The 27,778-nt window shown below is 41.5% G+C and overlaps 2 long non-coding RNA genes across 2 annotated transcripts; both read left to right on the top strand.

Annotated features, from left to right (window-relative positions):
* Window positions 1-16,096: 16,096 nt before the first annotated feature.
* On the top strand, window positions 16,097-17,454 carry LOC4334772 (uncharacterized). Its single transcript, XR_001544280.3, has 2 exons — window positions 16,097-16,231; window positions 16,394-17,454. It is a non-coding gene; the product is annotated as an uncharacterized lncRNA (long non-coding RNA).
* A 5,032-nt stretch (window positions 17,455-22,486) lies between these two features.
* LOC107280365 (uncharacterized) lies at window positions 22,487-23,536 on the top strand. Its single transcript, XR_001544384.3, has 2 exons — window positions 22,487-22,889; window positions 23,189-23,536. It is a non-coding gene; the product is annotated as an uncharacterized lncRNA (long non-coding RNA).
* The last annotated feature ends 4,242 nt before the right edge of the window (window positions 23,537-27,778 follow it).

The following is a 27,778-nucleotide window of genomic DNA, read 5'->3' as shown; positions in this document are numbered from 1 at the left end:
GGTATCGAAAGCCCGTTGTAGAATATGTAGGCAAATTTTATCTGCTCGTTCTTCTGGTGGTACAGGTCACCTCAAGCGCCATGCGGAGTCGTGTGCCAAGAAGCAAGGAATACAACTCCGGCAGCAGCAACTTATGGTAAACCCAGACGGTACGGTACGCAGTTGGGAGTACGATCCCATGGTTGCTCGGGAATCTCTTGTCCGGTTAATCGCCAGGCAAGATTTACCCCTGAACTTTGGGGAGTCCCCTGCTTTTGAACATTACATTCAGCAATCTCATAACCCTAGGTTTAAAGCTGTGAGTAGGCAAACATCAACTAGAGATTTAGAGAATGTTTATCACAAGGAAGCAACTGCACTTAAGGAACTGTTTAGTACATGTACTTTCTCTGTTAGTGTTACTTCAGATATATGGAGTAGTAGAGCTAGAGAGGATTATCTTAGCGTAGTTGTTCATTTTGTTGATGATGATTGGCAATTACAAAAGAGAGTTTTAGGGCTTAGGTTAATAGATGTCTCACATACAGGAGAAAACATAGCTGAAAGAATTAGGGAGTAATTAATGAATTTAATCTTGCTGATAAAATATTTGCTGTCACCCTAGATAATGCATCTGCTAATTCTAGGGCTATTGAAATATTGCAACCTTTATTTTGTGTGTATGCTCAATCTTTTCTACTCCATCAGCGTTGTGCATGTCATATAATTAATTTGATTGTTAAGACTGGCATGAAGAGGGTAGGTGACCACATCGATGCTGTTCGTCAAGCAATCGCGTGGTTAACTGCTTCTAACCCGCGGATTGCTGCATGGAAGAGGTTTTGCAATGCGGCCGGTGTGAAAGCTCGTAAGTTTGCCACCGATGCAGAGCATCGGTGGAATGCAACGTATTTAATGTTAAAAGTTGTTTTACCTTATAGTAGTTTACTTTCTGATTTTGTTCAGTCACGTGGTGGCCCAAGAAACAGTGACGGGTCTTCAGTACTGAACGAGCATGTTTGGGCAATTGTCCAAAAATTTCACCAATTTCTAGAAACTTTTTATGATTGTACTCTAACTTTGTCACAAGTTTATTATCCAACTGCTAATATAATTTTGCACAACCTTCTTGAAATTGCTACTTTATTTAAAGAATACGAAAATGATGACGTTCTAACTGAACCTGTCTTTCACATGAAACAAAAATATTTGAAATATTGGAAAAATATACCTATGTTGTATGCTTTTGCTTTTGTTTTAGATCCTAGGTGTAAATTAAGGGGATTGTCTGCTATTTTATCACTTGTTGGAGATACTATAGGTGTAGATTATAGTTCTTTTTATACTGAGGTTAGACGTAAATTATATGAGGTTTTTGGAAGATATGAAGTAAAGTTTCAGGAAGTTCGCCAGCAGAGACCCCCTCCTATCCCCACTACAGGTAAGAAGAAGATACAGTGGGGTAGGATTTGGGGTGGATCGTCTTCAATCCAAGGTGGTGGCAGTTCGTCGGCTACAAGTGGAGACGCCTCTTCGCATGTTGTGGCCGAAGAGTTGTCCGGTTATTTGGACAGCGACGCCATCCACCACGAAGCACAAGATTTCAACGTCCTCGGGTGGTGGAATGACCACAAGATAACATATCCTGTGCTTTCAAAACTAGCACGGGATGTGTTGACGGTGCCCGTGTCGACGGTGTCCTCCGAATCGGCCTTCAGTCTATGCGGCCGAATCATCGAAGACCGGAGGACGACTCTGCGCAGCGACCACGTCGAAATGCTACTAAGCGTTAAAGACTGGGAGCTTGCTCGACAACATGCCCAATACACTGCGGACAACCAAGAATTGGCCGCCCAGTTCGAGCAACTCTACCTAGATCCAGACCAACCCCAGTAGAATTTTGTTAGAAGTAGTTCTGACCTTTGAGTTGTACTCTTTTCTTTGTCATGGTTTTCTCATTTTCCCCTATGAGTTTTTACATGACAAAGTTTTTAACGAGGCAGCATGTATCATTGTATCCTGTAATGATATAAACATCAATAAAAGTCATTACTATTTTTAACAAATTCTTTTGCAATATTTTCGCAAGTGTGGATTTATCTTTAAATTATTTCAAAATAATGAATCACAATCTATATTTTTAAATTTTTCAACACAACAAAAAAATACCATTTTTTCTTTTTTTTAACATTAGCAAATCATTACTTTTTTAAAAACTTTTATTTCCATTTTTTAAATACCATTTTTTCATTTTTTAACATTAGTAAATCATTACTTTTTTTTAAACATTTTATTTCCATTTTTAATTTTTTTTCCTTATACATTTCCTTTGCTTTTTTTAAAAAAAAACACTGTGCACTGGCGGCCTGGCGGCTGGCGGCCTGGCGGCCAGTGCAGCTCAGCTGCCGCCTGCCGGCCTGCCTTCACGGGCCGCCGTGCCCCGAACGGCCCGTGGGCCGCAGGCGTGCCGTGCCGGCACGGGCACGGCCCGGCCATCCACGGGCCGTGCTTGGGCCGGCGGCTCGGCATGTGGGCCGGCACGGCACGGCCCGTTTCATCAGCCGTGCCTAACGGGCCGTGCCGAAACGGGCCGTGCCGGACCCGTGCCCGTGCCGAGCCGGGCCGTGCCGCCCGTTTGGACACCTATAGGCTAGGGTTAGGGGTGAGTGGGTTAGGGCGTCGTTTTTCGAAAAAACCCCTGGGCTTCCACGTTTTAGAGCGCGGTCCTAATTCGTGAATTTTCTCTCTTTCGCATGCAATATCCGACTTTTTTAAGGGCCTATCCGTGAACTGACTCTTCAAATGAACTTTTCGTGGGGGACCTCGATTGAATTACGCACAAACTGGAGGGCTTTTTTACAAAATTTCACCGCGTGCACGGTAACTTCGTCACGGTAAAATCCAACGTGGCACACCCCAGCGTCGCCCCAGCCCGCCAGCCTTTATAGGTTTCCTAATTAGAGGTCCCAGTTCGAACCTGGGCTTAGACAATTTTTCTTGTTTTTTCTTTGTTTTTCTCTATAATTCAAAAAAACATTCCAAACATACGTTTTTTATAATAATTCAAAAAACATCCCAAGCATACGTTTACAAAACCGTAAATCTAGTCTTTAACTAGAGACACCCATGCGCTAGTACTTTAGGAGTTTTGGTTGCTATTAATCCATTGAGCAAGTAAGGGAAATATTACTATCATCTATGCTTTAAATAAAATTTTCTCTTAAATTATTCATCCGATTTCACCGTTGTATTCGTAATAATTAAATCTTTACAACAAGATCTCACATGATTATATTTTGATGAAAAATCACAAATTACTTTTAGATTTCACTAAGTTACTTCTTAGACATATAAAAGTAAATTCAGTAAAGCCTAAAAGTAATTTACATATATTATAGAAGTAAGTTATAAAAAAAGAAAGTAACTTTAATTAATGCTTTTTTTCATTGAACAACTTTTATATATATATATATATATAACTACTATACAACACCCTAAGGTGCTACATATTAAACAGCACCTGAAACAGCCTCCAGCCCCACCCATCCACGCTCCCACCAGGTCCGTAGTACACAGTTAAAATTTAACTTACCGACGATCAGTCTTATCCCACCCCTGCGCCCCCTCCCCTCACTCTCGTAGTTCGAGTAAATTTTTAACTTGATGTTATCCAACTTCTTAGTAGTTCTATATATAGTTAAAATTTAACTCATCGACGATCAATCTCAATCCCACCCCTGTACCCCTACCCCCACTCCAATAAACTCGCGCACCACCAAGAGCCACCCCCAACCCACCCTGTCAACGCTCCAGCCCAAACAATAGTAATTTTTTTACTCACGCCAATAATTCTATTTATATCATCCATAACCATCTCACCGTATCCAAACCCCCATTCATACTCCCGTCCTCTTTCATTTTTTTCGGATCTGAGAAATTGGGGATAGAGCGGCGACGGGTGACCGGTCTGCTCGTTGGGGCGATGGCGTGGAGGCCGAGCCCCGAGTGGTGGCGAGGAGATCCATCGGTGAGGGGTGGTGTCGTCATGCATCCAGGTAGGAGAGGGCGATTGGTGGCGTCGGGCTGCCTCCCTCTTGAAGGTGCCCGATCTGAAGGCCGGCGCCGGTGGTCATTCTTCGGAGCCCGTGAGGGTGGCGGCGGCCGGCTACGTCGTCCATGGCGTGCCTCATGGTCGGTTCAGGGAGCACGGTTCAGGGAGCACACGAGTAGGCGGCCAGTGGCAGTGGTGGCCCTGAAACAACGTTCAAGCTGGAATGGAGGGGAAGGTTGCTTTCCACCTTGTGCGGCGGCGACGGTCTTCAGGCCCGGCGATTAGCTTCCAGGCCAGCGTCGATGCGTATAGGGCAAGAGGCCGATGTAGACGCTGGTTGCTGCGCTGGATCTGGAGGGAGCCTAGCGCATGCAGCACCACCACGTACGGCGTGCTTCTCGGGTCATCCGTATCTCTGCTGTTTCTATCCTCCCGTGGACGGGGGTTCCGTTTCCTTTTTTTCTCTTTGTTGGTTCTGTAGTTTGTTACGCACGGGTGATTTTTTGTACGATTGATATGCATATGATTAAACGTAATACTCCATAATCTAATATTGACTGTATGTGTCAAAATATGCCCCATAAAAGGATAATGATACTAGTATGTTGATGGCTTAAAAATTTTCACTCACTTTTTTACGGACAGATTGAGTAAGTATATTACTATGAACATACTGAGAGTGATGTTTAAAATATATAGAAGTAAAAACATTACTAACCCTAATAAGTATTATAGGGAAAAAATATGTAGTGCAAACCTTATATGTAATGCAAACGTAGAAACTACCGTTGGATCGAAAAATGGACGCCCAATATTCATCTATGTCAATATGAGTTAAAATTTTACTCGCAAACTGAGCAGCACAAGAATCCCTGAGTTAATAAATTGCTCTGGATATTACGTTTATAGAAGAAATATTGATTAGTTAAAAATTTACTATCATATACCGAACAAAAATACCCATTAGTAAAAATTTCACCGACGGCAAGAAGATTTTTTCGCTGGAAGGATCGCCTGTCACGTGTATATTTCATTGAAACGTACCACAGTAGTCAACCCCTATGAGTAATTTTTTAACTTCAATTACGCCCGCTCCAAGACAAATTTTGTAATGAGTAATTTTTTTACTCAGTTGTCTGTTGCGGGGGAGGGGAGCAGGGTGGTCGATAATCACGTGTTTCTCTCATAAACCAACCACTGTAACTGATTTGCCCCACGGTAATTTTTTTACTCTGTTTGCACCTGCAGGATGGGGATGAGGTGGCGGGTCTGTACGCTGGGAATGCGGGCTCTCGCTCTGAGTGGCGCTACGGCTTAGCTGGCGTGCATCGCCTGTGACTCGCGTCACGTAGCGTGACCGTGTGTGTGTCTCTCTCTCTCTCTCTCTCTCTCTATATATATATATATATATATATATATATATATATATATATATATATATATATATATATATATATATATATATATATATCACATTTTGGTCCTTTTGAAAAACTTATTTCGCAAATAGAGTCCTGAAAAAACTTATCTCAGAACTGGTCCTTTTTGGGGCGCCAGAGTGGCTGGCGGCCCCGTCCAATGGGACGGCGCCGCTAGCCACTCTGGCGCCGTCCTCCTGCCACCGTGGCGCACGCGAACCGACGTGGCAGGAGGAGGGCGCCAGCCATGCTGGCGCCGCCCCAGGGAGGAGGGCGCCAGCATGGCTGGCGCCGCCGCCTCCATTCCTGTTTCTCTGTATGGAGTTGCAACAGTGTCATTTTTATTTTATTTTTTCGGATGTTTTTTCACACTCAGGATCACGATACAACCAACCACAAAAAAAAATTTAAACTCGAACTACCACTTAGCTAAGTCTGAAAATATCTAGCATACCACTTAGTCTACTTTGCACTTTCACTAAAATTAGACCATAACTCTTTTAGTAAAACCCTTTGATCAGCATGTTAAACATAATGCACTCTACCACTATATGAAATTACTTAATCTAATTCAAAATATAACCACATGAAATGACATATATAAGTTAAAAAGTACATAGAGATGCAATTTTTTTATTTTTATTTTATTTTTTTGATATTTTTTTCACACTTAGGAGAACATAGGAACCAACCGTATAAAAAATAAACTCAAACGGACAAAATATGTGACATGTAGAATTTTCCAAAACTCTATCGAAATGGACAAAATATGTCATCTATTAAAATAGGCATAACTTTCTCATACGGACTCGGAATCAGGCAAATAATATATGCACGGACATCTACAGAAAAAGTTACATCCGATTCTCCCCCGCTTTGCCGGGTTCGGCGATATTAAAACCTCCAAATTCCGCTTGCAAGATTGTGTTTTTGAGGAAAGAAGTTTTTCGGTGGAGCTTTGGAAAATTCCATATGCCACATATTTCGTCCGTTTGAGTTTATTTTTTACATGGTTGGTTCCTGTGAGTTCCTAAGTGTGAAAAAAATATCAAAAAAATAAAATAAAAATAAAAAAGTTGCACATCTCTCTCCTCTGCACTCGTTCGGAGAGAGGAGAGGAGAGGAAAAATTCTACATGTCACATATTACATTCATTTGAGTTCAATTTTTCTATGGTTGGTTCTTGTGTGTCCCTAAGCGTGAAAAAAATATCAAACAAATAAAACAAAAATAAAAAAATTCGGGGGGGGGGGGGCACCAGCCACTCTGGCGCACTCCCCCTAGCCACCTCAGCATCGCCCCGCCACGTCGGCAGGGGGACGGCGCCAAAGAGGCTGGCGCCCCAAAAAGGACCATTTTTGGGATAAGTTTTTCTAGGGGTCTACTTGCGAAATAAGTTTTTCAAAAGGACCAAAATGTGAAAAATCCAGTATATATACATATATATATATATATATATATATATATATATATATATATATATATGTGTGTGTGTGTGTGTGTGTGTGTGTGTGTGTGTTTTTATCTATACAACGGATTTACTTCAAATGACATGCTAAAGTTATCTTCGTTTTGTTCTAAGTTACTATTATAATATATGTAAATTAATTTTAGGTTTTACTGAATTTAGTTTTATATATCTAAGAAGTAACTTAGTGAAATCTAAAAGTAATTTAGACATATCATAAAAGTAATTTGTGATTTTTTATCAAAATATAATCATGTGAGATCTTGTTGTAAAGATTTAATTGTTACGAACACAACGGTGTAATCGGATTGTAGATCGGATGAGTAATTGAAGAAAAAATTGTATTTAAAGTATAGGTGGATGGTGCCTCTTGGTATCTGGTTTAGCACTAGCTCTGTAGTTACGTCCTTTACAAAAACATTATAAACATACGTTTAATTCAAAAACATTCCAAACATACGTTTTGACATGTTTTTAAAGGGAACTTGTTAGCAATTGTTTTTTCTTTGTTTTTCTCTATAATTCAAAAAACATCCCAAGCATATGTATCGACGGAGTATCGGACGTATCGGATACCGGTACGGCAAGAAAGTGAAGTATCAGTGCATCATAGATGCTGAGTCATTGCATATGGAGAAATGGAACGTGATCTAATGCTAATTTGCTACAAATCACTTATGGAGGATAATCATAGAGGTTAATAAATTCAGTATGAATTTATAGCTGAGCCTTATTTTTTTTTCTTTATTTAATCTAGAGATTAATTAACCAAACATAGTGTCAACTTTTTTGTCCAGAAGCTTCTTGATTGGTCCAATGGATTTCTATTCTCATAAATGAGGGTCTTGATAGGTCCAACATATATTACATATGTATAGATTCAACGGTGTATTTTCTTTTACTAGATCCATCCAACGGTTCTTCTATTCTGGATGATGTGGCTCATCCTCCATCCAGAAAGCTTGCTGCTTTCACCAATTAAGATTCCTGATGGCCAGTTAGTAATTTTGCACCTTAAAAACCTAAACGTTCTAAATATAAACTGAATGCTTGTAATCACAGTTCACTGCTGGAAATATGTTATTATCAAATCTCAAGGATTTGTTTGATGATAGCGAACTAGATGTACGATGGGGCTTGTTGCTAACTCTTATGTTCAGGTAAGCACTGTTGGAGTTACAGATGCAGGTGCAAATGGCGGTGGCAAGGTGCAATCTCTTCTCCAGGATATCAAGCAGGTATGCATCATTGTAACATCCTCAAATTTTAATCTAAAATTTAACTGCATTATGTTGGTTTTTTACTTGAATTAATCAAAGTTTTTTTTAAAAGTTCCTTTTTAACCTTGGTCTTTGGTTCAAGTAATACCCCTTTAGAATTCCTTTAAAACCAACTTTATACCATCCTACCCAAAAACCCTAATTTTTTTAGCAAATTTCTTTCAAAATTCAAAACTTAGAAAATTTCCTTAGATTACCCTAATTCTAGTGAGACATTGCTATAGTGCAAAAACTTAGCAAAACCCATCCAAAGGCCTTAGATAATTTCTATTCCTTTTAGGCAAAATATTCAAAATTTCTGAATTTACTGTTCATCACACTCTAGGTGTTCGATAAAATGGTCAGCCCGACAACAGCAGCCCAACCTCCACCTAAACTTTGGCAAAGTCTAAGTTAGGTCCTTGGGGACCACAACCCTCTAAAACCGTGGCCTCCCCATCAATTTTCCGGAAGAAAATTTGGTAAGACTGAAGTCTTACGCTCCTGCGAAAGACTTAATCTCTTGTGCGACACGTGTCCTGTCACAACCGTGGCCACCCCTAGCCGCGCTGCCTTGGCGCCCCGTGCATGCCATCCGCCGTCCAGTGAGCCTCAACCATATACCGCTGCACTAATCTCGTCGGAGGAGAAACCGGGACGGCCGCCGCCGCAGCTTAACACCGCCTGCCGCCGTGCGTGCCCACCCGATGCTGACGCCAAGACTGAGTTTGCTTCTACCGGGGATAAAACGACCAAATTCTGCCACGCGTTTGGGGTAAAAGTCGACAGTCACTTTTCCTTCTCTCAACTCGAACCGAACGCCGCCAAGCCGACTGTTTTACCCCTCGCCGCCGCCGTGCGTCGAGCCCGGGAGGACGCCAGCTCGCCGCCGCTTGTCTTCGCCCCCGATTAAACCCCACTGTCGTCAGTAAATGTTTGAACATGATGTCCCGCCACTCAATTTGCTCTTCCCTTCCCTCTCTCAGCCCTCTGCCACCCCTGCCATGCCCGAACACCGAGCTCATCAATTGCGTTGATGGCGCTCGAGCTCATCTGCTCGCCCAAGCCCTATAAATAGGACCCCAAGCCCTCACTCATCCATCATCGATTAAGAGTATCACCAACAGTCTACCTATATGATTCCCAAAACTAATTTTGAGGGATTTTAGTCCAAAAATCAGCTCCAACAGATCCCTTGCTCTCCTACCTAAGTTTTGGAGTTCCCTTCCACCGGTTCCTCGCTCCGTTTATATGCGGGCGTGAAAGTCGCTTCCAATCACGCAATCCCGCCTCTCTCTCCTTCATTCCCGCGCGTGGGAGATAGCGATCTTTCTGCGCGTGAAAGAAAAAAAAGATGGAATTTTTCTTGGTAGTTTAACAGACGGGCCCACTTTTAAGTTTTGGGGATTGAATTTAGGTTATCTGTTGGAGAGAGGAGTTTTTTCACTTCCTATTTTCAGTTTAGGAAACCCAAAAGCAAATTTTTAGGAGAAAATTATAGATAATCTGTTGGTGATGCTCTAACATCAACCATTACCACACTACCCCCAAAGCCCTGCCTCTCCATTTGCCCCATCAACCACCACTGTCCGCCGGTTGAGCACCTTGTGCGCGACTACTTCCCCACCACTCCGCCCAACCTCCGTCCTATCCAATCAACCAAACACATTCGTTGAGTCATGTTCTACAAATCCGAAGCTTAGCCGGAGCCCTGCGTGGACTTTCACCTCGTCGCGTCCGACCGAGCTCCGTCGTCCCTCTATGCCCTGTTTTTGCCGCCGAGGAGTTTTCTCGACCGCATCTCGCCATTTCAAGCCAACTCGGTGAGTTCTTCCGTTTTCTAGCATCTACATACCACCTAGGTTCCATTTTTCCAGTCGCATTGCACCATTGCATCACCTACACGGCTATCGGCCGAACTCGATCGCCCCCGATGATGGCGCTCACGGCCGCATGCCCTCCACACCTTGCCGACGGTCGGCATAGCCATCAACCCATCCCATGAACCCTAGTGAAGCTTCCAGCACCCATGTCCTATTGTGTCTAACAACCAAATCTAAGATCACCTTCACGACACCATTATACCGCCGCCACCCTAGCCGCTATGCCGTCCACAGATGAAATTGAACCCTCCGCTGCCGCTCACCATCGCCGGAGAACCCTAGCAGCCTCCCCTCTCCGCCCGTACCCACTTTTCCCCTCTATTGCCGCCGCAATCCGCAACCCTAGCGCCGCCGGTCGCAATTGGGGAACGGCTGGCGGTAGAAGAAGAGAAGAAAGAGAGAGACTGGCCAGTGGGACCCACGCACAGTACTCTTTAGTAATTTCCCGGTTTAATTTGAATTCGAAACTTTAGAAGCCCATATCTTTTAAATATAAACCCAATTCTAATGAAACTTAGACCAAAATTCTTCTAAAATCATTCTCTACCTTCTAAAGCTTTTTTTTTGCTATTCTCATTTTATGTTATTTTGCCCTATTTTTGGATTTCATTTGAATTTCTTTTGAATTTGAATTTTATATTTAACCCTAGGTCTTGAGGATTCTTCTGACTTACTAGATAATATCAATCCATCTCAGTACATCAAGCAAGGCAAGTTATTGTCCACCTCTTGATCATTTTAAGCCTATACTTTACAAATTATTTATTTATAACCCTTCTATTCAAATATCCCATTTTATGTAGGCATAATTCAACTATAGAAACCCAGATAATTTAGCTTTGCTTATCCTTGCTTACAATCTGGTTAAAATGCTTTATACTTAGATTGGGACGGTACATAATATTTGGTTGATTTCCGGGCGGGCTAGTACTGTCTTGGTTTCCATATGCATTGCCAAGTACTTGTGACAAGCGAACAAGTACGACCGCAATTCTCGAATGTGTACAGACCTAGATATTATGTTAATTAACAAAGTGGTACCTCTAGTTTTTTTAAAGTTCATAACAATACCTTCAGACTTCAGTCAATTATATGCAACTCATAGGATGACTGTATCAAACAAATAATTACTTGAATGTATTTTAGTTGATGAGAAAAAAAATAAGTCAAATATTTAATACATGCAAATATTTATGTTACTATGTTTGGGAAATACAAATAAAATATATGTTTCAAATAAGAACATGGAATATAATACAAATATGAGTGAAACGTGAAAACATAAACATGTATATATATAAGTTTTGTTGCATAGAAATATATGGCAATGTAAATCTTCTAATAAATAATATCTATTATAGGTCACCTAAAAAATAAAATAAAAATTAATAGTTCTATCAAATGTATATTTTTTATAGTGCAAATAGAAGAAGTAGGGGGCAATTGCATCCATACCCCCACTTTTAATTCCAACAGCTGTTTTACCCCTACTTTTTAGGGTTTGCAATTTTACCCTCACTTTTAGGGTTCTCTACATGACACTGACATGTGGGGTCCACGTGCTGACTCAGCCAGTCAACAGGGTTGAACATGCCACGTAGGACGAAACTGTTGGAGGAGTCGATTTGCAACGGTTTTATGAGTTGGAGGACGGGTTATACTTGGTTTTGCATGTTGAGGGATGTGATTCAACAGGGAAAGGAGTGGAGGGAGGCAAAGTAGACTTATTCCTTCACACGGACTGGAGCATCTCCGTGCGGCGTAAGTTCATCTGAGGTCCCTTAACTTGTCAAGGAATTCAATATACGTCCTTCAACCGGAAAACCAGATACAACGGATCCCTCAACTGTTAAAACTGGTGCAATATATATCCCCTAGTTGTTTGGATGACGATTTTAGCTGACGTGGCGCCTACGTGACTAATTTGAGTCGGTCTTCATCTGAATTGGCAGCCTCACATCTTACATGTTTGGTTGTGCACTTGTGCATCTCTGCCTGAGATGAAAAAATATGATATATTAGGATTTAGATGGAAGCTGCTAACTCACACTGGTCGGATGACAAATCTTGGCACAATTTTATTACTCCTCCAAAGAAATTAATGTAGTACCCAGTTTTTATAAACAACTGCATACATACAGAAGGAAAAAAGAACAGAAAAATACAAGAAAAAAATAATCACCAAATCGACGAATCTGTCAGAACCTTCAACTACTACTCCCAACTAGTAGCGAATTGATTCAATCAAACAATCCGTGGAAGCCTTCATCAGTGTCTTGGTACATCAGGCGTGGCTGCAGCATGCTTCATTCACATGCTTCATGTCGACGGCGGGCGGCGGCTACAAGGAAGCGAAGCAGGAGCAGCAGGATGAAGGAATCCGGCGAGTCCGTACATCCTCATCGGCGAATCCAGGAAGGAGAAGGCGATTGATTCACATGAAAACGATGGTGGTAACGACTGCAGCAGCTTCGCGAGACGGCTGCGGCGACGACGATGACAACGTCTGCAGGAGCTTTCGGTGGCGGTGGCGACCGAAGTTTCTCGCAACGGCTGCGGCGACAACGCCTGCAGCAACTTTGGGTGGCGTCGCGGGGGAGAGGAGCCGGCGTGGCCTGCAGCGGCAGCGGAGTGTTAGAGCATATGATGTTAGAAACGTACTAGAATAGGATTGATTCGTCTGGATTACTTCCTTATCTTCTCTACATGTACTTCTATATATACCGGCCTCCTGAGGCTCAATACAATCGTCCCACATTACGCAGTATACCTCTCTATACTATCTAACATGGTATCAGAGCCAGATATCTCGAGTTCGAATCCTGACTGGCACGTAATTAAATAAAATAATTGTAGCCCACTCCAATATTCCACGCTTGAGACTTGAGGGGATCTCGCGTGAGGGGGAGTGTTGGAGTGTATAAAGTGAATTGTCCGTCTTTCCTTATCAGTTTAGGCTTTTAGGTGTAACTGGTTGGTGCATGCAACGATGGGTAACGAAGATGCATGGTTCTAATTTGTGTGCCTCCATGGCATGCATGCATGGCTGCATCCGGTTAGTGCGTCAGGAGACACGAAAGAGCTGAGCCGCTGCTGCTGTTTTTTTTTCGATCAGAGATCGGTTTGCGTCGCCCACGCCGTCGTTTCACCGAGATCAAGGATGTTGTTGTTTTGCTGCCCCAGCCTACAACAACATTGTCGACATCACCGTCTGCCCGTCATCACCAACGTCTTCACACCGTGATTACCATAGTGTTTTTTTTTAAATTTCTTTTTGAAAGGGTCAATTAGGCCTAGAGGGGGGTGAATAGGCTAATTTAAAACTTTATGCGGAAGCTAAAATTGAGTTAGGGTCGGAAAGTCTGATCCACAGTCAATATCAGATAGTCTGATGTTGGATCAGACTGTCTGATCCACTAAAGAAACAGAACAAGTAGATCTAGTGCACAAACAAGAGTATGGCGTAAACAGCGACTAGATCTATAGCGGCACAAAAAGCAAAGCTAAATAGGGGGAGAAGAGATATCACCAACGATGAAGTTCACCGAGTTGTTCCCGGAGTTCAAATCCTTGAGGGGATTCTACTCTCTGTTGAGGAGCTCACTAAGAGCCGGGTCTTTGCTAACCCTTTCCTCAAGAGGTTGCACTAAGCACTCCTCCTTCCACTAAGGGGTATCTCTTTCCTTGCGGAGGCGAGATCCGGCATTCACAAACTTCTCCCGGCCAACCACACGTAGATCGGTGGCTCGGGAGTGACACCTAGCCGTCTAGGAGTCCTCAACCTCCAAGAGTAACAAACACCACATAACTCTTGGTCAAACCCTAGTGCTCAAGATCGAGTGAAACACACACTAGGCCCTCAAACACCAAATCCACAACCACAAAGATCCACCACACAAAGAATGAGGAGGGATTTGATTGAGGGAGAAAGAGCTCAAAGATTCAAAGCACCTTAGCACCAAGCTCAACCCAAAGTGAATGTAAATGAATGAGTTGGGTAACCCTAGAAAAGGGTTAGGTGGGGGGTATTTATAGATCCCCAAAATGTGGCCGTTGGGAGAGAATATTTTTGAGGTGACATCGGATAGTCTGATGTTTTTGACCCCAAGCAAGCCAGAGACAGAGAACGAAATTCTGGAGAATTTCGGACAATCCGATCGATTGGATAGTCCGATGCCATATCGGATAGTCCGTTATTTTTGAATCATGAATTTCATCCTCTCACAGAGACTCAAGTTCCATTGAATTTCGGAGTCTCTGTATCATCGGATAGTCCGATCACATCGGATAGTCTGATTTGACATAAAAAAAATCACTCAAGAGGAATAAAAAGCAATTCAACACAGAGAGTAAAGTTCTGAGAAATTTCAGATAGTCCAATGTATCAGACAATCCGACCTTATATCGGATAGTCCGACAGGAGAAGAACAAGAACACTTCAAAAGCAGGATTTTGAGCACTAGTGTTCTACCAATTATATGCATGTGGTATCCCTCTTAATAGTTCGGCATCCTGATACTCAAGAACACAAGATATACATGGATTAGAAGACAATTACCACAAAAGATGCCGCAATGCTTTTAAACTCAAGTTCCATTCCTTTTTATCCTTGCATCTATCTCAACAAAGAGCATTAGTGAACCTCTAATTGTGTTGTCATTAACACCAAAATAAATGAGGGGTCGTAGATGCACTTTCACTTTTTCTTTATTTTTTTTTCCTTTTGGTCATCGTGTTTGTTGGCTTTTCGCCTACACCCGCACACTCTCATGCTTGGCGCCGTGATCCTTGCCACGAACCACAACCGCACACTATTGGGTGACTTGTGCTGCATCAATATCAGCGACGACAGGCTACTACGACTACGACAACTTCATCTCGGCTACATCGTCTACGGCACAAAGGGCTATCATCGATATTGAGCACTCTCGCCGGTTTCTTCTCCAGTCCAAGTGTCCGCGCTGCTCACGCTTGGACTGCGGGGGGATGTTAAAGTATATGGTAGTTAGAAATGTATTAGGATATGATTGATTTGTGTGGATTACTTCCTTATCTATAATCTTTCCTTATCTCCTTCACATGTACTCCTATATATACCGGTCCCCTGAGGCTCAATACAATCGTCCCACGTTACGCAGTATACCTCTCTATACTATCCAACTCGGAGGACGGGGCGTGGCCCGCGCGCACTCGCCGGCCTCCTCCCTCTCCGCACACGCTCGCCACCCTCCCCGCCCGATGGCTGCCGCCCCCTGCCCTTCTCCCCGCCGGCCGGTGGCCGCCGCCCTTGTCCTTCTCCGCGCGCGCTCGCCGACGGGTGCGCGTTGTGCGCTGCATTCGAGCTGAGGAATGCAAGCGCCGCCGCCGAGTAGATGAAGAAGAAGGCGCATGAAACCTGGTGATCTGGCCCCTGACCTCCACCACTCTCCCGTTCTCCAGCGGCGTTGGCGAGCAGAAGACAGAAAAGAGAGGAGATGACGTGGAGGAAGTGGTGCCCATTATTTTTTTTGGAACAATTAATTATTTGCTACTCTTATGGATAGTGATAAATGATTTGCCATAGAACCCACATGTCATAGACAGCGAGTGGAAAATAATTAATTGTCATATCTTAAAAGTGGTCAAAAGTTAAATAACCCATTATTTTAGATTTATTCGTTCAACTGACATGTGTGCCCATATATTTTATTTTATTTTTAAAATTGTTAAATTTTGCTTCATATGCCACGTCAATGCCAAATCAGATTAAAACCGAATCGAATTAACCATTTAGGCACCATGCCAGTTAAAACTGCCATCCACATCGTTATGGGACCTATATTGCACCGGTTTTGATGGTTGAGGCACCGTTGTATTTTTTTTCGTTTGAAGAGCGAAAATCAGATTTTGTTGACAAGTTCAGGGACCTTGGATAAACTTATTCATCCCCGTGCGCCTTATCCGTCCTGCTCTGGTTACCCATTGCGGCCTTCGATTGGCGATCCCGGCCCATCCCATGTTCCCTTTGTCCATATTGGCCACTAGGTTTTCTTTTCTGCGGCTGCCTCGCTCTCTCTAATCCCCCCTCCTCCCGCTCCCGCACCAAAGAGTTGCGCCGCCTTATCCTTTCGCCGTCGCCGCCGGAGGAGAAATGGCCCGGTCACCTGCTGCTCCTCCACTCCTTGAAGGTGAAGGTGCGTGTGCTGCTTCCCCGTGTTGCATCTTGCCCCATATCTAGTACCTACTTTAGTACTTCTCCTTACATTACTTCCTCTCGCAATCTGTAGAACTCATGGACATTCCGGTAGACCTACTTTAGTACTTGTCCTTATGTTACTTCCTCTCGCAATCTGTAGAACTCATGGACATTCCGGTAGAGAAGAGAGCAAGGAAATCGATGGTCGTAGTCCGTGACGCCAATGGTGAATATTGCAGCGGATGCGTGTTGAAATCAAAGGGAAAGTACACTTACGTGTTGACCCAATCGTCATTTGCATCAGGCAGAGAGGATACCCTCAAGATCTGTTTCTTTGATCAGATCGAACGGGAAGCCTCGGCTTTTGCTTCTGGGGATACGTTCTGTCTCTTAGGACGAAAAGGCACACAGACTGCAGACCAATCAAGAAGATGCGTGGTCAGGTTATGCCCGAACCTATTGTCGTTTTTGCCCCTTCTTCAGCAACCTCTGCATACCACATCCCAGGCTTTGTCATATCAGAATCAACCGCTGCACTCGACCTTCGACGCAACCATATCAATGGTTCTGAGTGCTACTTCCTGGGAACGTGCCACTATGCCGAGAAGGGTTTCAATGGGCATTGCAGATTAGTGGGTTCTCCGGTCTTCAGCCTAAAAGGAAAAGTTATGGGACTAATCGCTGGGACTTGTGTGAAAGAGCTCAATTTGTACCTTGGTGGCTATGAGATCAAGGTGGCACTGTTAACATCTCATATGGATGGTATGCTGAATGCGATGCTGCCGAAGTCAGATGCAGCCAAGAAGAAGATTGCTTCAAGGAAGAAGGGAGGGAAGTTCCCATAGGCAGCAACGCCCATCCTAAGAAGGAGCAAAGCAAATGTTACAAGTTCCCTTTTTTGTGGCTTGAGAAACAGCAGGCCAGCAGCAACATTTTGGTGATTTTCACCGCAGATTAGTAGCAATCATAGGCTCAAGTAAGATTTTTGGTGACCTTTACTGCTGATTAGCACCATTCATAGACTCAAGTAAGTTCTTTTTTGGTGGTTTACTTGAGCATCGGTATTTTTGAGAAGCAGCAACAATAGGCATAGATCAGATCACTATCATGTGTAGTTCTGAGATTGTCACTCCAACTTTCTTGTCGGCTCTATCATGAGCCATGAAGTATTTTCTTCCTAACAAATATGTTCTCTAAATACAAGTATTCAACTTAGTTCTATTTAACTCTTGAAAGTGGAATCTCCTCGTGTGGTTGATAAGACATTCTGTGGCCCCTATGTTGCGAGTTATTAAGATTTGTATAACCCTTTTTCTCATCTACCACAAACCATCCCTGCTGTTTATCCTCAGCTTCTTCAACAAGAAGCCTTCGCCTTTCTTTCTTGATATTTTCCCAGTCTCCCAGAGACAGCTGCCTGCACTTTATGCAGAAATAATGTACTGACTAAACAGATACAAAGAGACTTACATGGTAATCCTCCATTTCTATCTCATATTGCTCAAGTCGTCTAGTGTTTCCCTCTTCTCTCCATCTGGAAGAGGGGAGTACATGTTGGCCATTGCTTTCTTTCTTTCTTTTTTTCAAATTAGTCTTTACCTTCTCGAACGCCTCTGGCTATAAGAGAAGTCATTCTTCCCAAGATGTTTGGTGCATTCCTAATTTGCTCGCCATAGGGAATACAGAGATTTTTGGATTGATTCGGTCGCCACCAATGTAGTGAGATTGTTTGTAGCATCACGAGTCGCTGCGAGGCTAACGATGACAATTGACAAAAGATGAGATAATGAATGAAATCGATTTAACTTTTTAGTAGGGACTCCTCCATGGCTCTCCTAAAATATAACGAAGAAAATTTATTTAACTTTCTGTTTTTCTGTTGTTTCTTTGAGGGATTAAAGATAGAGTGAAAAAAAAAGAATTAGAGCATCACCAAGAGACTATGAAAATTCTATCCCTAAAATTTAGTTATTAGGATTCCTAAATAAAATTTGAGGGGTGAATATATTGATCTATCCAAGAGAATACCTAAAAATGACTCCCAAAACATAAAAAAGTGGGCCGCATATGAACTAATCAAGATAAATCAGTTTTATTTTTTTTGTCCCGCGTGATCTTGATCGGCCGGGCGCTCCTCCCGGCGTCCACCCGTTGCTCAGCAGTAGCATATACAAGGACAAGCAGCATAAATAAGATGAGCAGGTAGCAGCAGCATTCAGATGATCAGATCAATAACATCATTAGCATCATCAGCAGCTAGCTTCCAGATCAACATCATCAGATTAGCAATATCAACATCAGTTAAGCACCAACAAAAACCAGCAAGCATCATCAACAACATTTCCAGCTGCATTTATCAGCAGCAACGAACTATCAGCATTTAGCAACAGAAACACCAGCATACAGTAGCAGCACATTTAGCAGCAACATCCAGTAGATTATTCAGCACCAGCAGTAGCAGGAACAATTTCAGAATAGCTAAATTGATTTGATGGAGGAACTCTCCATCGACAAATTAAATCCGCTGAATCGTAGACACCGTGACCAGTCGCCTGGTCGTCTCTGATGGTTCTGGGCGGTCGCCTCACCCTGTTGTCGCCTGTGTGTTCTCGGACGACGGCGAGCGGCCGGTACAGGGAGGCGTCGAGCAGACAATATGTCAGGCGGCGGTGTGGCGTCGTCCGGACAGCGGCCAAATGGTTGAATCGGGATGGCGGCGGGACAAATCGAGGATGCGTATGAGCTTTGGGGAGAGGCGACGGATGTTCAGGTATAACAGAAAAAGTCTATTTTTGGTCCCTCAACTCTGTGAGCTGTGTTTAAATGGCTGGAAAATAAGTCTATTTTGTATACCTCTTGTCTTGGACCTTGCCTTATACGATTATATAAGTCTATTTGGCATCACTATACTTTTTTGGTATATCTCAGTATAGAAGATGGAATTAGCAATATTTTTTTGTTTATAAACTCCCCCGGCGGGTGGTTAATCTCAGGAATGGCGATTTTTGATACGATGCCCAGAGGAAAGTACGGGTTCTTCCGATAAACAGCCTTCAACGAAGGTGGAGGGACAAAAACCTCTTCTAATGGAAGGGGGAGAGGGCTCACTGCAACATTGGAAATACTATTTTATTTTGGCTTCCTTATTGCTTATGTTGTCAAATTGCCGATTATACCCCTACATACGTGGTTACCAGATACCCATGGGGAAGCGCATTACAGTACATGTATGCTTTTAGCGGGAATCACATCACGAAAATCTACTCTGGTTTAAAATCAGGAATAATTTGCAATAAGCAGTAGGTATTCGTTTTTCTTTCTAGTTAGTAAAGAACTTTTGGATTCTAACAAAAAAATTCTAGTAATCAGTAAACCCGCAACCCCACGGTTATGAGCCTTGTCAGCAATCAAACTGTTCTATCCTGTTAAACTAAAGAGAGGGGAACTAGTGGATAAAAGGGAAGGGATATAACTCAGCGGTAGAGTGTCACCTTGACGTGGTGGAAGTCATCAGTTCGAGCCTAATTATCCCTAAACCCAATGTGAGTTTTTTCTATTTTGAGTCCTTCCTACTTTTCCATTATGCTTTTGTAGGATTTTTTTTAGTTGATGGTTAGGTTAATTCACGGATCATCCCCTACTTTTTAGGGAAATTCGTTTATAAAGGATATGGAATAAGAATCGTTCGAATTTTTTTCTTATTTTATTAGTAGTCTTATAGTAGTATTAGATTTTGCATTTTGATGAGCCTCGTTTTGAGGAATTCATGGAATAATCCATTTTCATGGAATAATGAATTAAGGAATAAAGGATATGAGTCTACTGCTTACAAGAAAAGATCTCATGATAGTCAATATGGGCCCTCAGCACCCATCAATGCATGGTGTTCTTCGACTGATCGTTACTCTCGATGGTGAAGATGTTATTGATTGTGAACCCATATTAGGCTATTTACACAGAGGACGAGAAGAAAACAATATAAGATAAGGGACAATTATGTAGAAATAGCGCGATAGGCACGAAGTGAGCATTCCAGTGCCAAAGCAGATATAGCGGATCCTGTATACATGGATACAGTATATAGAAATATATCGAAAAGGGATTTGTATTTGAGATGTTTCTAGAGGTTAGTGAGTTCGGAGAAAAAGAGGTATTTTTGTTCATGGAACATTGATAGAGAAAAAAGACGACTATCGGATTTGAACCGATCTTTCTTTAATTTTGTTTCACTCCTGTAAGAAACTCTTGTAAGAAAGAGTCTTTCTATTCTTTCTATTTCTATATAATTCTTTCTATTTCTATATAGTAGAATAGAAAGAATAGAAAATAGAAATAGAAAGAGCGGTGAGAGCAATTCATAATCGCTACTAGAAGCGACCCATGGTTAAAAAAGTTCTATACATAAGAACTTTAGATTTTCTTCCGCGGAGCTATTCCCAACATATCGCACATTTTCCATTTGTTTTATACTCTTTTCTTATTCTTAGTTCTTAAAATAAATTTTATGCTCTTTTGAAACATTTCGCGATAAGACAAGAGTTTTTTAACATATTATATATATTTTTTAGACTTTGTTTTAATAATATAGAATATATACAAAGGTTTTCTATTTAAATCAATTTATATTTCAAGTATACTCTCCATATACAGATATAAGGTATGGGGGCCTATCCCCCATATAAGACGGGAGGATAAAAGGAAGGGAAAATTCAATCAAATAGTTAATTAAAGTATTCCAGAATTGACAACTACAATTCGAGAACTTGCAGCAGCTCCTTCAAAGTCAGATATTCCACTTGCTAAACTCACTCGTGTAATGACTTCGATTCCATTAATTGGAACTATTCAAACAGCATGAAGCTATAAAGGGGGTTCTATACCCGATTCATAACTAGAAAGCTTCTCTGGTCCTTCACGAACCGGAGCTAAAACAATTCATTTAGAGTTACTTAATAGCCTATTTCTTATACCATATCTCTATCCCGTGAAATTCTCGAGCCGAAAGATGGATGCATATGCTATGTTTCATTTTGCTAAATGATAGTATCAATTAAACGGTGTATCAATTCCATAAATTGGATATAGCAATAAATAAATCAGCAAAATTCTTTTATTTTATTTGATCGGGCCTTGCCGGGCCGGCCCACCGTGCCGAGGGTGCAGCCCAGGCACGGCCCGGGCTGTGCTTGGACCGGGCCAAAATTGCGGGCTTCGGGCCGGGCCGTGGGTCTTGGGCCATATGGCCATCTATGCCATGAGGGGAGTCGTCGGCGTGACGAATCAAGCCCTCGGGGCTATGATTTCCGTCCGGTTTTCTGGGAAGATGTGGTCAGCAGCGGAGCAGCTCGATGCAGCTGCGGTGCTTATGGAATTTGCCCTTTCATTCCGGTAAGCTGCAGTGGAGATTGGATGGTGGCATCGGCGGACGACCTCGACCATTTCACGAGCTTTGCGGGAAGAAGCGCGTGAATAGATTTTGGTAGCGAGCCCTGCCCCCTACAACTACAAGACGAGAGCGAGAAACGCGGGGATGGGAGTGGCTAAATTTTGAATGACGTTCAGGGATACTGATGGAGCATGTTTTTTTTTAAAAAAATTCCTAAACTTCTGGTATCGTGAATGATTTAGCCAATCTGTTGGTGATGCTCAGTAAATGAATGAAATGGCTGGGGACAAGATTGGATAAGTGGTTGGGCGGGCTATAGAAGTTCTTATATTGTGACTTAGTATGGTGTAAATTTGTAGCCTGTACGTGTATATGATGTATTTTGGAAGTATATATGACCATTTACTATAAATTGTAATTATGAGTAGTTTGCAACATCATCGTAAATGGCACTGTACCCAGATGTGTAGAAGCATGCTTTAAGATGTGCAAAAGTGCGGTGGATTTATTAAAAGGAAAAATACAAGACACATACACATACGGTGGGACCCACTGTGGTCATTCTATTTTCCCGTTTCTCCTCTCTCGTTTTCACGCGGCAACACGCGGCTGGATCCCGTAGTTCCGACGAAAGAAATGGTCCACGGAAAAAGGAGCCGCTAAAATGGAGGCAGCCGGCACCGGCGCCAACCTTTTGCACCTTCAGTCTGGCGTCGATGGCGAGCCGAGCTAAGCCAGATTAGAGCATCTCCAACAGATTGACTATTTCACTTTTCAAATTAAAATTTAATAATTATAGACAAAAACAAACTCCAACAATTTTACTAAATGGATAGCTAAGCCATATGGCTGGCCAAACTGGCTCCTCAATGGCTAAATTTGGCCAGTCCAAATTGGCTTGCCAATCGTGGCCCCACTCTCTCCCTCCTCTCTCTCTCTCCTCCCGCACTCTCTTCCTCTCCCATCAGTTTCGAGCACCACTGCCATCGTCTCCGGGCATCGTATCCGGCGGCGCGCTCATCAACGATGTGCTCACCGACGACGTGCTCCACTGGCTACGGGTCTAGAGCTCCGATCGGTGGCGCCTGCGCGCGCGCCCCGACCCGGCCATGCTACGCTGCCTCGCCGCGCGCTTCCCCGGGATCCTCGAGCTGGACCTCTCCCAGTCGCCGTCCCTCTTGTTCTACTCCGGCGTCATCGACGACAACCTTTGACGTCGTCGCCGGGGGCTTCCGCAATCTGCGCATCCGCGCTCTGCAGATTTGCAAAGGTACGACCTTAATCTCTGTAGCCGTCTGTTCTGCGCTGCTTGTTTGTCTCGATTAGCAATTGGGAATTCGGATTAGAAAAAGGGTACTGAATAGGATTTATGGCTTCCCGGTTCTTTCCATCTGGTAGATGGCAGAAAGGTGAACTTCTTTTTTTGTTCATGTTTTTCTTGTCTCTGTTAAGCTTGTTGAAATCGAGATCGGTATATTCTTCTTTCTTCTCAACCTGAGTGCATTTGTTCATGCTTTTCATTCTTTTCTAGCATGGCATTGTGCTGATATCTTTCTTGTATCATTTCAGTTTTGTGAATTCAGAACGTAGCTGATGCATAGCTGCATACGGCGACGAGGGAAGAGCAGGATGGGGAAGAAGGGGCCGGACCCCTCTTCGGCGCCGGCCGCCTCGCCTCCATCGTCGCCGTCGCCGTCGACGTCCTCCTCTTCCGACGCCATGCTCGCTGTAGCCATCTACGTTGGGGGAAAAGAGGAAGAGGATTGGAGGAGGGAGAAAGAGGAAGGAGGGACGAGGGAGTTGATGCTGACGCGTGGGTCCCAGTGTCATAGATTCAGAATGGAAGGCGTAGATGGAGAGGCTGTTGGAGTGATAAATGAGTTTGGCTTACAATTCAATTAGAAAGCTGGTTATATACGTGTTTTGGAGAGTCCGATTTAAAAAGACTGTTAGAGATGCTCTTAGCAACCAAAGGTGCGATATGGGGCGAGCCAGATCAGGTCCTGATGGAAGACGGCATCGACACATCTGGTACCGGCTGTGTTCGGATATAGGATGCTGGGAACTAAACTCCCTGCATTGAAAACGGAGTGATTCATTACCGCGTGATTAATTAAGTATTTACTATTTTTTAAAAAAAATAGATCAATATAATTTTTTTAAACAAATTTCGTATAGAAACATTTTGCAAAAAATACACCGTTTAATAGTTTAAAAAGCGTGCGCGCGGAAAACGAGGGAGAGGGGTTGGGAAAATGGGATTGCAAACACAGCTATAGTCTTCGTGTACTGTCCATGTCCGTGACGATCTGTTGCTGGGAGTTGCTTCCGTTTTACTCTTGTCTTGCGTTCGGTGGAGTCCTGATGTAGGTAATGACTGGGTTTTTCGTAGGGAATTTCGGGGATTTACGGATTTGTTTGTTTGTTTCTGTTTTTTTCTTTTTTTTTTGTTTTGTTTTGGAACTTCGGAAGAGTCCAAGGATATGAAAAATCCGTCCGTGCAGAGCGGAATTGAGGAAAGGAGGGAAGTTATCGAGAATCCTTCCCGTCGGCGTCCGAAGCCCGAGGAAAACAGTTTTCCTATAAATCTGTCGTCAAATTTTTTACTTAAAATTTGACGTTTTTTCAACCTACCGATTAGCATCTGATTAGGGCAAGGCACTGATAACTAAGTGAGGGTATTGTACGCATCTTTAATTTTTTAGCTTTGCCACTGTATAGAACGAAAGTGATTGAACGATAATACTACTTTAATACGGGTGAGAGATCTCCCGTGATGACTATTTCGTATGACTAGCGGTGTTTTAAAAGTTACATTGAAGTTACATGTAAGTTACACTATAATTATACTGTAATTATATGTAAGTTACAATGTAATTACACTATAATTGTATAAAGTTTCAGTCCTATATAACTAAAATTACATTTGTAAATTCAGTTGATATGACATGTAAGGATTTAAAATATAAAATTACAGTCCTATATAACTAAAACTACATATGTAAATTTAGTTGATATGACATATAAGTGCACTATAATTTTGATAAAAATGTTGAATAAGTAAATTTGTATTTGTTATTTTATTTTGTAGTCCGTTGGATATAAATCTAAGTGTAAAAAAAATCTGGGTGATTTCTTGTTAAAAAATCACCCGACAAATGTATAGGCAGTCCCGAGGAAAATATCGGGCATTATTAATCTGAGTCGTACTTTCTCTGACTTAAAATATATAATTGTTTACAGCTGGCTTAGCCTACTATTATACCTGCTCTTATTGATCTGAGTGAGTACGTACTTTCTCTGTCTTAAAATATATAATTGTTTTTTAGATCTTGACACAGTCTCCGAGATACTACTTTAACTAATAATATCTATAAAATAAAATATTTTAAATAAAAAGAGTTGTATATTACGATAATTTGTTTAATGATAAATCTAGGAACATTAATTTTACATGATTGATCTTTTTTATTAATAATCAAAGTTAAAAATGTTTGATTGAAACGGATGGACTATACAAGCAATATATACTCCTAAGCAGTTCTAATATTTATAGTCACTCTATATTTTCTAAAATTAAAAAAATTTCGAAATCAATCATAGTAATAATTATTATTATCGACTTATATATGGTTTGGAGTTCTAATTATGGCATATTTTGTTTCCATGTTTTTAAAAGACACATTGCCCGTGTATTGCACCAGTTAATGTTATTGTGGATAAGTTTGATCACAAAGATATGTTTGTGTAATGATGCTATTGATGTGTGGGCTCGATGATTGTGCACGGGGACAACGAACGAAAATTTATGTGACAAATAGATATAAACTGGAATCATAATAGGGTATTATATTATCCCTGTTTGTATGTTAAGTCATTAATTAGTTTACATTTTGTTTTATTTTATGAAAACCAGCATAAAATGAAAAAAATGGAGGGAGTAATATTTTTTTCTCGCAAATATTATCTCGGGAAATATTGAAATGGAAGAAAAAAAATGGGAAGGTAGTACTTCCAACTCCAACTTATTTTGATCCATTGCTCTAGGCGGTTAATCTTGATAGTGTTGGCATTTAGCACGAAAACAAGCATGTTTAATTGTTAATTTTGTAGCCATACGTCGACATTAGGCATCGCAGCTTAGAGTTGTCAATGCATCAACCTTAGATCCGTTTGGCTACTCCAGATCTCAGATCCACACTAAATTTAAAATTTGCATGTTAAATAATCCATCTAATTGTTACGGTATCACATATTCAGTTCCGTGAATTCGTGAAGCTAGGAACATACAACTTTATAAAATTTTGGATCTGAAGTCAAACACAACCTTATTATTGCAAATATTTTCTTCTCTAAATAATAATATTGCCAAGCATGTAGCTGTAATTGATGAATTATTGGCACATTAGTAAAGTGGCTAGGATTTTTTTCAGCATTTCAATTGACATTAGTGTATTAGGGTGTGTTTAGTTCACGCTAAAATTGAAAATTTGGTTAAAATTAAAACGATGTGACGGAAAAATTAGAAGTTTGTGTGTGTAGAAAATTTTTGATGTGATGGAAATATTGGAAGTTTGCAATGGATTATATGCATAGACGGTCAGACTCATACCAGCTTTGGATGAACTCGGATCGTCTGACTTACCAAAGAAACGTCACGGGCGTGCAGTTCTGCCATATCTGCCGTCTATTTCATCCTACCGCTCCTGCTTGTTCTCTCCTTCTTAAGCACATGCTCATTAAGCCAACACACTTAAACTAACAAGTAAGAGTAACAACCGTAAGCTCCGCCCGATTAGCAATTTATTTCCATTGAACTCCTCCCGGGCTCCCGGCACGCTTGCTGCTCTCCCTCCACTGAGGTGACGGTCTCTATCGCGCTCCTCTCCCTCTCTAGCGCTGTGCCGGCTAATTAATGAAAAAAAAACAAAAAATCAGGAAAACGCGTGAGGGGAGGGGCACGAAAAAAAAAGGAAAAAGCAAAAAAAAAGTGGCGCAAAAAGAAAAAAAAAACGCCGCGCGTCCCTAGCAAGCCCCCAAACTCCTAGCAACACTATCTGTTGGTTGGTTGACCATAATTGGTTCACATAAAATTATGCCAGTTTTTTTTTTCTATTGCACTTTTTATATGAAATCCAAGTAGTTAATACTAAGGCTGTGTTAGTTTCCATAAGTTGGGAATGCAGCTGCTGCGCACGGAAAAACATAGAGGTCCGATAATGCATAAAATAATTAAGTATTAGCTAATTTTTTTATCAAAAATGAATCCATATGATTTTTTAAGCAACTTTCGTATAGAAACTTTTTTGCAAAAACGCATTGTTTAACCGTTTGAAAAGCATGCACATGGAATACGAGAGAAATGGGTTGGGAACACATAGAAATGAACTCAAGCCTAAAAATAGATAATACAAGTTGACTAAAAAAGAAAATAAACTATTGTCTACGTGTAATATGCTTAAGACATACTCTCACCGTTTCATATTATAAGTTATTTGACTTTTTTTCTTAGTCAAACTTTGTTAAATTTGACAAAGTTTATATAAAAATTACTTCATCCATTCCATAATATAAGACACAACTACTTTTTTTTAGATGTTCCGTAATATAAGACATGCATGTATGCATATAATTAACTAGAACATCTTCCCCATTAAATTATTACTTTTTTAAATCCTTCACCCTTAACATCTCTAATTTTATTGGATGCATGCATTATATTTATTAGGGTAATTTGTTTCTTGTCTTTGGGTTAAGGGTAGTTGTATGCATGTGCCTTATATTTTGGAGCGGAAGGAGTAGCAAATTACCTCCGTTTCAGGTTATCAGATGTTTTAACTTTAGTCAAAATCAAACTGCTTCCAGTTTGATTAAGTTTGTAGAAAAAAACAATATCATTTTCAACCCAAGACAAATTTATTATAAAAATATATTCAATTATTGATTTAATGAAACTAATTTTGTATTATAAATATTACTATATTTATCTATAAACTTGTTTAACTTTAACCAAAGTCAAAACGTCTTATAACCTAAAACAGAGGGAGTACTTTCATTTAATCTCACATTGAATATATTTTAACAATATGTTTGTTTTTGGTAAAAATACTAATATATATTTTTTTTTAAACTTAGTCAAGAAATTTGACCCAAAAAAAA

Source organism: Oryza sativa, chromosome 3 (assembly GCF_034140825.1).
Source record: "Oryza sativa Japonica Group chromosome 3, ASM3414082v1".
Taxonomy (NCBI): domain Eukaryota; kingdom Viridiplantae; phylum Streptophyta; class Magnoliopsida; order Poales; family Poaceae; genus Oryza; species Oryza sativa.
The sequence above is the reverse complement of the archived record's forward strand: the minus strand, read 5'-3'. Positions and strand labels throughout refer to the sequence as shown.